Here is a 10905-nt window from a genome sequence, read left to right as displayed (position 1 = left end):
TAGAGTTCTAATGTGGCACAGATCCCACGAGGCCATGGAACTAAGTTGTCTACATGGCACTGTGCAAGTCGGTGATGGCTCCATAATGTTTACATGGAATGGAATAGATTTTCTGCTCCAACTGACACCATTATTGATTGGAAACCGTGGCCTGGCCCTCATTTGCTAACAGCTGAGGGTAGCGTTCTAATGTGGCACAAATCCCACGAGGCCATTGAACTAAGTTGTCTAAATGGCACTGTGCAAGTCGGTGATGGCTCCATAATGTTTACATGGAATGGAATAGATTTTCTGCTCCAACTGAAACCATTATTGATTGGAAACCGTGGCCTGGCCCTCATTTGCTAACAGCTAAGGGTAGAGTTCTAATGTGGCACAGATCCCACGAGGCCATGTAACTAAGTTGTCTACATGGCACTGTGCAAGTCGGTGATAGCTCCATAATGTTTACATGGAATGGAATAGATTTTCTGCTCCAACTGACACCATTATTGATTGGAAACCGTGGCCTGGCCCTCATTTGCTAACAGCTGAGGGTAGCGTTGTAATGTGGCACAGATCCCACGAGGCCATGGAACTAAGTTGTCTACATGGCACTGTGCAAGTCGGTGATGGCTCCATAATGTTTACATGGAATGGAATAGATTTTCTGCTCCAACTGAAACCATTATTGATTGGAAACCGTGGCCTGGCCCTCATTTGCTAACAGCTGAGGGTAGAGTTCTAATGTGGCACAGATCCCACGAGGCCATGGAACTAAGTTGTCTACATGGCACTGTGCAAGTCGGTGATGGCTCCATAATGTTTACATGGAATGGAATAGATTTTCTCCTCCAACTGAAACCATTAGTGATTGGAAACCGTGGCCTGGCCCTCATTTGCTAACAGCTGAGGGTAGCGTTCTAATGTGGCACAGATCCCACGAGGCCATGGAACTAAGTTGTCTACATGGCACTGTGTAAGTTGGTGATGGCTCCATGATGTTTACATGGAATGGAATAGATTTTCTGCTCCAACTGAAACCATTATTGATTGGAAACCGTGGCCTGGCCCTCATTTGCTAACAGCTGAGGGTAGAGTTCTAATGTGGCACAGATCCCACGAGGCCATGGAACTAAGTTGTCTACATGGCACTGTGCAAGTCGGTGATGGCTCCATATTGTTTACATGGAATGGAATAGATATTCTGCTCCAACTGAAACCATTATTGATTGGAAACCGTGGCCTGGCCCTCATTTGCTAACAGCTGAGGGTAGAGTTCTAATGTGGCACAGATCCCACGAGGCCATGGAACTAAGTTGTCTACATGGCACTGTGCAAGTCGGTGATGGCTCCATAATGTTTACATGGAATGGAATAGATTTTCTGCTCCAACTGAAACCATTATTGATTGGAAACCGTGGCCTGGCCCTCATTTGCTAACAGCTGAGGGTAGCGTTCTAATGTGGCACAGATCCCACGAGGCCATGGAACTAAGTTGTCTACATGGCACTGTGCAAGTCGGTGATGGCTCCATAATGTTTACATGGAATGGAGTAGATTTTCTGCTCCAACTGAAACCATTATTGATTGGAAACCGTGGCCTGGCCCTCAATTGCTAACAGCTGAGGGTAGAGTTCTAATGTGGCACAGATCCCACGAGGCCATGGAACTAAGTTGTCTGCATGGCACTGTGCAAGTCGGTGATGGCTCCATGATGTTTACATGGAATGGAATAGATTTTCTGCTCCAACTGAAACCATAATTGATTGGAAACCGTGGCCTGGCCCTCATATGCTAACAGCTGAGCGTAGAGTTCTAATGTGGCACAGATCCCACGAGGCCATGGAAATAAGTTGTCTACATGGCACTGTGCAAGTCGGTGATGGCTCCATAATGTTTACATGGATTGGAATAGATTTTCTGCTCCAACTGAAACCATTATTGATTGGAAACCGTGGCCTGGCCCTCATTTGCTAACAGCTGAGGGTAGAGTTCTAATGTAGCACAGATCCCACGAGGCCATGGAACTAAGTTGTCTACATGGCACTGTGCAAGTCGGTGATGGCTCCATAATGTTTACATGGAATGGAATAGATTTTCTGCTCCAACTGAAACCATTATTGATTGGAAACCGTGGCCTGGCCCTCATTTGCTAACAGCTGAGGTTAGAGTTCTAATGTGGCACAGATCCCATGAGGCCATGGAACTAAGTTGTCTACATGGCACTGTGCAAGTCGGTGATGGCCCCATGATGTTTACATGGAATGGAATAGATTTTCTGCTACAACTGAAGCCATTATTGATTGGAAACTGTGGCCTGGCCCTCATTTGCTAACAGCAGAGGGTAGAGTTCTAATGTGGCACAGATCCCACGAGGCCATGGAACTAAGTTGTCTACATGGCACTGTGCAAGTCGGTGATGGCTCCATAATGTTTACATGGAATGGAATAGATTTTCTGCTCCAACTGAAACCATTATTGATTGGAAACCGTGGCCTGGCCCTCATTTGCTAACAGCTGAGGGTAGCGTTCTAATGTGGCTCAGATCCCACGAGGCCGTGGAACTAAGTTGTCTACATGGCACTGTGCAAGTCGGTGATGGCTCCATAATGTTTACATGGAATGGAATAGATTTTCTGCTCCAACTGAAACCATTATTGATTGGAAACCGTGGCCTGGCCCTCATTTGCTAACAGCTGAGGGTAGAGTTCTAATGTGGCACAGATCCCACGAGTCCATGGAACTAAGTTGTCTACATGGCACTGTGCAAGTCGGTGATGTCTCCATAATGTTCACAAGGAATGGAATAGATTTTCTGCTCCAACTGAAACCATTATTGATTGGAAACCGTGGCCTGGCCTCATTTGCTAACAATTGAGGGTAGAGTTCTAATGTGGCACAGATCCCACGAGGCCATGGAACTAAGTTGTCTACATGGCACTGTGCAAGTCGGTGATGGCTCCATAATGTTTACATGGAATGGAATAGATTTTCTGCTCCAACTGACACCATTATTGATTGGAAACCGTGGCCTGGCCCTCATTTGCTAACAGCTGAGGGTAGCGTTCTAATGTGGCACAGATCCCACGAGGCCATTGAACTAAGTTGTCTAAATGGCACTGTTCAAGTCGGTGATGGCTCCATAATGTTTACATGGAATGGAATAGATTTTCTGCTCCAACTGAAACCATTATTGATTGGAAACCGTGGCCTGGCCCTCATTTGCTAACAGCTAAGGGTAGAGTTCTAATGTGGCACAGATCCCACGAGGCCATTGAACTAAGTTGTCTACATGGCACTGTGCAAGTCGGTGATGGCTCCATAATGTTTACATGGAATGGAATAGATTTTCTGCTCCAACTGACACCATTATTGATTGGAAACCGTGGCCTGGCCCTCATTTGCTAACAGCTGAGGGTAGCGTTGTAATGTGGCACAGATCCCACGAGGCCATGGAACTAAGTTGTCTACATGGCACTGTGCAAGTCGGTGATGGCTCCATAATGTTTACATGGAATGGAAAAGATTTTCTGCTCCAAGTGAAACCATTATTGATTGGAAACCGTGGCCTGGCCCTCATTTGCTAACAGCTGAGGGTAGCGAGCTAATGTGGCACAGATCCCACGAGGCCGTGGAACTAAGTTGTCTACATGGCACTGTGCAAGTCGGTGATGGCTCCATGATGTTTACATGGAATGGAATAGATTTTCTGTTCCAACTGAAACCATTATTGATTGGAAACCGTGGCCTGGCCCTCATTTGCTAACAGCTGAGGGTAGCGTTCTAATGTGGCACAGATCCCACGTGGCCATGGATCTAAGTTGTCTACATGGCACTGTGCAAGTCGGTGATGGCTGCATAATGTTTACATGGAATGGAATAGATTTTCTGCTCCAAGTGAAACCATTATTGATTGGAAACCGTGGCCTGGCCCTCATTTGCTAACAGCTGAGGGTAGCGTTCTAATGTGGCACAGATCCCACGAGGCCGTGGAACTAAGTTGTCTACATGGCACTGTGCAAGTCGGTGATGGCTCCATGATGTTTACATGGAATGGAATAGATTTTCTGCTCCAACTGAAACCATTATTGATTGGAAACCGTGGCCTGTCCCTCATTTGCTAACAGCTGAGGGTAGAGTTCTAATGTGGCACAGATCCCACGAGGCCATGGAACTAAGTTGTCTACATGGCACTGTGCAAGTCGGTGATGGCTCCATAAAGTTTACATGGAATGGAATAGATTTTCTCCTCCAACTGAAACCATTAGTGATTGGAAACCGTGGCCTGGCCCTCATTCGCTAACAGCTGAGGGTAGCGTTCTAATGTGGCACAGATCCCACGAGGCCATGGAACTAAGTTGTCTACATGGCACTGTGCAAGTTGGTGATGGCTCCATGATGTTTACATGGAATGGAATAGATTTTCTGCTCCAACTGAAACCATTATTGATAGGAAACCGTGGCCTGGCCCTCATTTGCTAACAGCTGAGGGTAGAGTTCTAATGTGGCACAGATCCCACGAGGCCATGGAACTAAGTTGTCTACATGGCACTGTGCAAGTCGGTGATGGCTCCATAATGTTTACATGGAATGGAGTAGATTTTCTGCTCCAACTGAAACCATTATTGATTGGAAACCGTGGCCTGGCCCTCATTTGCTAACAGCTGAGGGTAGCGTTCTAATGTGGCACAGATCCCACGAGGCCATGGAACTAAGTTGTCTACATGGCACTGTGCAAGTCGGTGATGGCTCCATAATGTTTACATGGAATGGAGTAGATTTTCTGCTCCAACTGAAACCATTATTGATTGGAAACCGTGGCCTGGCCCTCATTTGCTAACAGCTGAGGGTAGCGTTCTAATGTGGCACAGATCCCACGAGGCCATGGAACTAAGTTGTCTACATGGCACTGTGCAAGTCGGTGATGGCTCCATAATGTTTACATGGAATGGAATAGATTTTCTGCTCCAACTGAAACCATTATTGATTGGAAACCGTGGCCTGGCCCTCATTTGCTAACAGCTGAGGGTAGCGTTCTAATGTGGCACAGATCCCACGAGGCGATGGTACTAAGTTGTCTACATGGCACTGTGCAAGTCGGTGATGGCTCCATAATGTTTACATGGAATGGAATAGATTTTCTGCTCCAACTGAAACTATTATTGATTGGAAACCGTGGCCTGGCCCTCATTTGCTAACAGCTGAGGGTAGAGTTCTAATGTGGCACAGATCCCACGAGGCCATGGAACTAAGTTGTCTACATGGCACTGTGCAAGTCGGTGATGGCTCCATAATGTTTACATTGAACGGAATAGATTTTCTGCTCCAACTGAAACGATTATTGATTGGAAACCGTGGCCTGGCCCTCATTTGCTAACAGCTGAGCGTAGAGTTCTAATGTGGCACAGATCCCACGAGGCCATGGAACTAAGTTGTCTACATGGCACTGTGCAAGTCGGTGATGGCTCCATAATGTTTACATGGAATGGAATAGATTTTCTGCTCCAACTGAAACCATTATTGATTGGAAACCGTGGCCTGGCCCTCATTTGCTAACAGCAGAGGGTAGAGTTCTAATGTGGCAAGATCCTACGAGGCCATGGAACTAAGTTGTCTACATGGCACTGTGCAAGTCGGTGATGGCTCCATAATGTTTACATGGAATGGAATAGATTTTCTGCTCCAACTGAAACCATTATTGATTGGAAACCGTGGCCTGGCCCTCATTTGCTAACAGCTGAGGGTAGCGTTCTAATGTGGCACAGATCCCACGAGGCCATGGAACTAAGTTGTCTACATGGCACTGTGCAAGTCGGTGATGGCTCCATAATGTTTACATGGAATGGAATAGATTTTCTGCTCCAACTGAAACCATTATTGATTGGAAACCGTGGCCTGGCCCTCATTTGCTAAAAGCTGAGGGTAGCGTTCTAATGTGGCACAGATCCCACGAGGCCATGGAACTAAGTTGTCTACATGGCACTGTGCAAGTCGGTGATGGCTCCATAATGTTTACATGGAATGGAATAGATTTTCTGCTCCAACTGAAACCATTATTGATTGGAAACCGTGGCCTGGCCCTCATTTGCTAACAGCTGAGAGTAGCGTTCTAATGTGGCACAGATCCTACGAGGCCATTGAACTAAGTTGTCTACATGGCACTGTGCAAGTCGGTGATGGCTCCATAATGTTTACATGGAATGGAATCGATTTTCTGCTCCAACTGAAACCATTATTGATTGGAAACCGTGGACTGGCCCTCATTTGCTAACAGCTGAGGGTAGCGTTGTAATGTGGCACAGATCCCACGAGGCCATGGAACTAAGTTGTCTACATGGCACTGTGCAAGTCGGTGATGGCTCCATAATGTTTACATGGAATGGAATAGATTTTCTGCTCCAACTGAAACCATTATTGATTGGAAACCGTGGCCTGGCCCTCATTCGCTAAAAGCTGAGGGTAGCGTTCTAATGTGGCACAGATCCCACGAGGCCATGGAACTAAGTTGTCTACATGGTACTGTGCAAGTCGGTGATGGCTCCATAATGTTTACATGGAATGGAATAGATTTTCTGCTCCAACTGAAACCATTATTGATTGGAAACCGTGGCCTGGCTCTCATTTGCTAACAGCTGAGGGTAGCGTTGTAATGTGGCACAGATCCCACGAGGCCATGGAACTAAGTTGTCTACATGGCACTGTGCAAGTCGGTGATGGCTCCATAATGTTTACATGGAATGGAATAGATTTTCTGCTCCAACTGAAACCATTATTGATTGGAAACCGTGGCCTGGCCCTCATTTGCTAACAGCTGAGGGTAGCGTTCTAATGTGGCACAGATCCCACGAGACCATGGAACTAAGTTGTCTACATGGCACTGTGCAAGTCGGTGATGGCTCCAAAATGTTTACATGGAATGGAATAGATTTTCTGCTCCAACTGAAACCATTATTGATTGGAAACCGTGGCCTGGCCCTCATTTGCTAACAGCTGAGGGTAGCGTTCTAATGTGGCACAGATCCTACGAGGCCATTGAACTAAGACGTCTACATGGCACTGTGCAAGTCGGTGATGGCTCCATAATGTTTACATGGAATGGAATAGATTTTCTGCTCCAACTGAAACCATTATTGATTGGAAACCGTGGCTTGGCCCTCATTTGCTAACAGCTGAGGGTAGCGTTCTAATGTGGCACAGATCCCACGAGGCCATGGAACTAAGTTGTCTACATGGCACTGTGCAAGTCGGTGATGGCTCCATAATGTTTACATGGAATGGAATAGATTTTCTGCTCCAACTGAAACCATTATTGATTGGAAACCGTGGCCTGGCCCTCATTTGCTAAAAGCTGAGGGTAGCGTTCTAATGTGGCACAGATCCCACGAGGCCATGGAACTAAGTTGTCTACATGGCACTGTGCAAGTCGGTGATGGCTCCATAATGTTTACATGGAATGGAATAGATTTTCTGCTCCAACTGAAACCATTATTGATTGGAAACCGTGGCCTGGCCCTCATTTGCTAACAGCTGAGAGTAGCGTTCTAATGTGGCACAGATCCTACGAGGCCATTGAACTAAGTTGTCTACATGGCACTGTGCAAGTCGGTGATGGCTCCATAATGTTTACATGGAATGGAATCGATTTTCTGCTCCAACTGAAACCATTATTGATTGGAAACCGTGGACTGGCCCTCATTTGCTAACAGCTGAGGGTAGCGTTGTAATGTGGCACAGATCCCACGAGGCCATGGAACTAAGTTGTCTACATGGCACTGTGCAAGTCGGTGATGGCTCCATAATGTTTACATGGAATGGAATAGATTTTCTGCTCCAACTGAAACCATTATTGATTGGAAACCGTGGCCTGGCCCTCATTTGCTAAAAGCTGAGGGTAGCGTTCTAATGTGGCACAGATCCCACGAGGCCATTGAACTAAGTTGTCTACATGGCACTGTGCAAGTCGGTGATGGCTCCATAATGTTTACAGGGAATGGAATAGATTTTCTGCTCCAACTGAAACCATTATTGATTGGAAACCGTGGCCTGGCCCTCATTTGCTAACAGCTGAGGGTAGCGTTGTAATGTGGCACAGATCCCACGAGGCCATAGAACTAAGTTGTCTACATGGCACTGTGCAAGTCGGTGATGGCTCCATAATGTTTACATGGAATGGAATAGATTTTCTGCTCCAACTGAAACCATTATTGATTGGAAACCGTGGCCTGGCCCTCATTTGCTAACAGCTGAGGGTAGCGTTGTAATGTGGCACAGATCCCACGAGGCCATGGAACTAAGTTGTCTACATGGCACTGTGCAAGTCGGTGATGGCTCCATAATGTTTACATGGAATGGAATAGATTTTCTGCTCCAACTGAAACCATTATTGATTGGAAACCGTGGCCTGGCCCTCATTTGCTAACAGCTGAGGGTAGCGTTCTAATGTGGCACAGATCCCACGAGGCCATGGAACTAAGTTGTCTACATGGCACTGTGCAAGTCGGTGATGGCTCCATAATGTTTACATGGAATGGAATAGATTTTCTGCTCCAACTGAAACCATTATTGATTGGAAACCGTGGCCTGGCCCTCATTTGCTAACAGCTGAGGGTAGAGTTCTAATGTGGCACAGATCCCACGAGGTCATGGAACTAAGTTGTCTACATGGCGCTGTGCAAGTCGGTGATGGCTCCATAATGTTTACATGGAATGGAATAGATTTTCTGCTCCAACTGAAACCATTATTGATTGGAAACCGTGGCCTGGCCCTCATTTGCCAACAGCTGAGGGTAGCGTTCTAATGTGGCACAGATCCCACGAGGCCATGGAACTAAGTTGTTTACATGGCACTGTGCAAGTCGGTGATGGCTCCATAATGTTTACATGGAATGTAATAGATTTTCTGCTCCAACTGAAACCATTATTGATTGGAAACCGTGGCCTGGCCCTCATTTGGTAACAGCTGAGGGTAGCGTTCTAATGTGGCACAGATCCCACGAGGCCATGGAACTAAGTTGTCTACATGGCACTGTGCAAGTCGGTGATGGCTCCATAATGTTTACATGGAATGGAATAGATTTTCTGCTCCAACTGAAACCATTATTGATTGGAAACCGTGGCCTGGACCTCATTTGCTAACAGCTGAGGGTAGCGTTCTAATGTGGCACAGATCCCACGAGGCCATGGAACTAAGTTGTCTACATGGCACTGTGCAAGTCGGTGATGGCTCCATAATGTTTACATGGAATGGAATAGATTTTCTGCTCCAACTGAAACCATTATTGATTGGAAACCGTGGCCTGGCCCTCAATTGCTAATAGCTGAGGGTAGCGTTCTAATGTGGCACAGATCCCACGAGGCCATGGAACTAAGTTGTCTACATGGCACTGTGCAAGTCGGTGATGGCTCCATAATGTTTACATGGAGTGGAATAGATTTTCTGCTCCAACTGAAACCATTATTGATTGGAAACCGTGGCCTGTCCCTCATTTGCTAACAGCTGAGGGTAGCGTTCTAATGTGGCACAGATCCCACGAGGCCATAGAACTAAGTTGTCTACATGGCACTGTGCAAGTCGGTGATGGCTCCATAATGTTTACATGGAATGGAATAGATTTTCTGCTCCAACTGAAACCATTATTGATTGGAAACCGTGGCCTGGCCCTCATTTGCTAACAGCTGAGGGTAGCGTTCTAATGTGGCACAGATCCCACGAGGCCATTGAACTAAGTTGTCTACATGGCACTGTGCAAGTCGGTGATGGCTCCATAATGTTTACAGGGAATGGAATAGATTTTCTGCTCCAACTGAAACCACTATTGATTGGAAACCGTGGCCTGGCCCTCATTTGCTAACAGCTGAGGGTAGCGTTCTAATGTGGCACAGATCCCACGAGGCCATAGAACTAAGTTGTCTACATGGCACTGTGCAAGTCGGTGATGGCTCCATAATGTTTACATGGAATGGAATAGATTTTCTGCTCCAACTGAAACCATTATTGATTGGAAACCGTGGCCTGGCCCTCATTTGCTAACAGCTGAGGGTAGCGTTGTAATGTGGCACAGATCCCACGAGGCCATGGAACTAAGTTGTCTACATGGCACTGTGCAAGTCGGTGATGGCTCCATAATGTTTACATGGAATGGAATAGATTTTCTGCTCCAACTGAAACCATTATTGATTGGAAACCGTGGCCTGGCCCTCATTTGCTAACAGCTGAGGGTAGCGTTGTAATGTGGCACAGATCCCACGAGGCCATGGAACTAAGTTGTCTACATGGCACTGTGCAAGTCGGTGATGGCTCCATAATGTTTACATGGAATGGAATAGATTTTCTGCTCCAACTGAAACCATTATTGATTGGAAACCGTGGCCTGGCCCTCATATGTTAACAGCTGAGGGTAGCGTTCTAATGTGGCACAGATCCGACGAGGCCATGGAACTAAGTTGTCTACATGGCACTGTGCAGGTTGGTGATGGCTCCATAATGTTTACATTGAATGGAATAGATTTTCTGCTCCAACTGAAACCATTATTGATTGGAAACCGTGGCCTGGACCTCATTTGCTAACAGCTGAGGGTAGCGTTCTGATGTGGCACAGATCCCACGAGGCCATGGAACTAAGTTGTCTACATGGCACTGTGCAAGTCGGTGATGGCTCCATAATGTTTACATGGAATGGAATAGATTTTCTGCTCCAACTGAAACCATTATTGATTGGAAACCGTGGCCTGGCCCTCATTTGCTAACAGCTGAGGGTAGCGTTGTAATGTGGCACAGATCCCACGAGGCCATGGAACTAAGTTGTCTACATGGCACTGTGCAAGTCGGTGATGGCTCCATAATGTTTACATGGAATGGAATAGATTTTCTGCTCCAACTGAAACCATTATTGATTGGAAACCGTGGCCTGGCCCTCATTTGCT

Source organism: Schistocerca gregaria, chromosome 8 (assembly GCF_023897955.1).
Source record: "Schistocerca gregaria isolate iqSchGreg1 chromosome 8, iqSchGreg1.2, whole genome shotgun sequence".
NCBI classification, from domain to species: domain Eukaryota; kingdom Metazoa; phylum Arthropoda; class Insecta; order Orthoptera; family Acrididae; genus Schistocerca; species Schistocerca gregaria.
Note: the sequence above shows the minus strand (reverse complement) of the source record.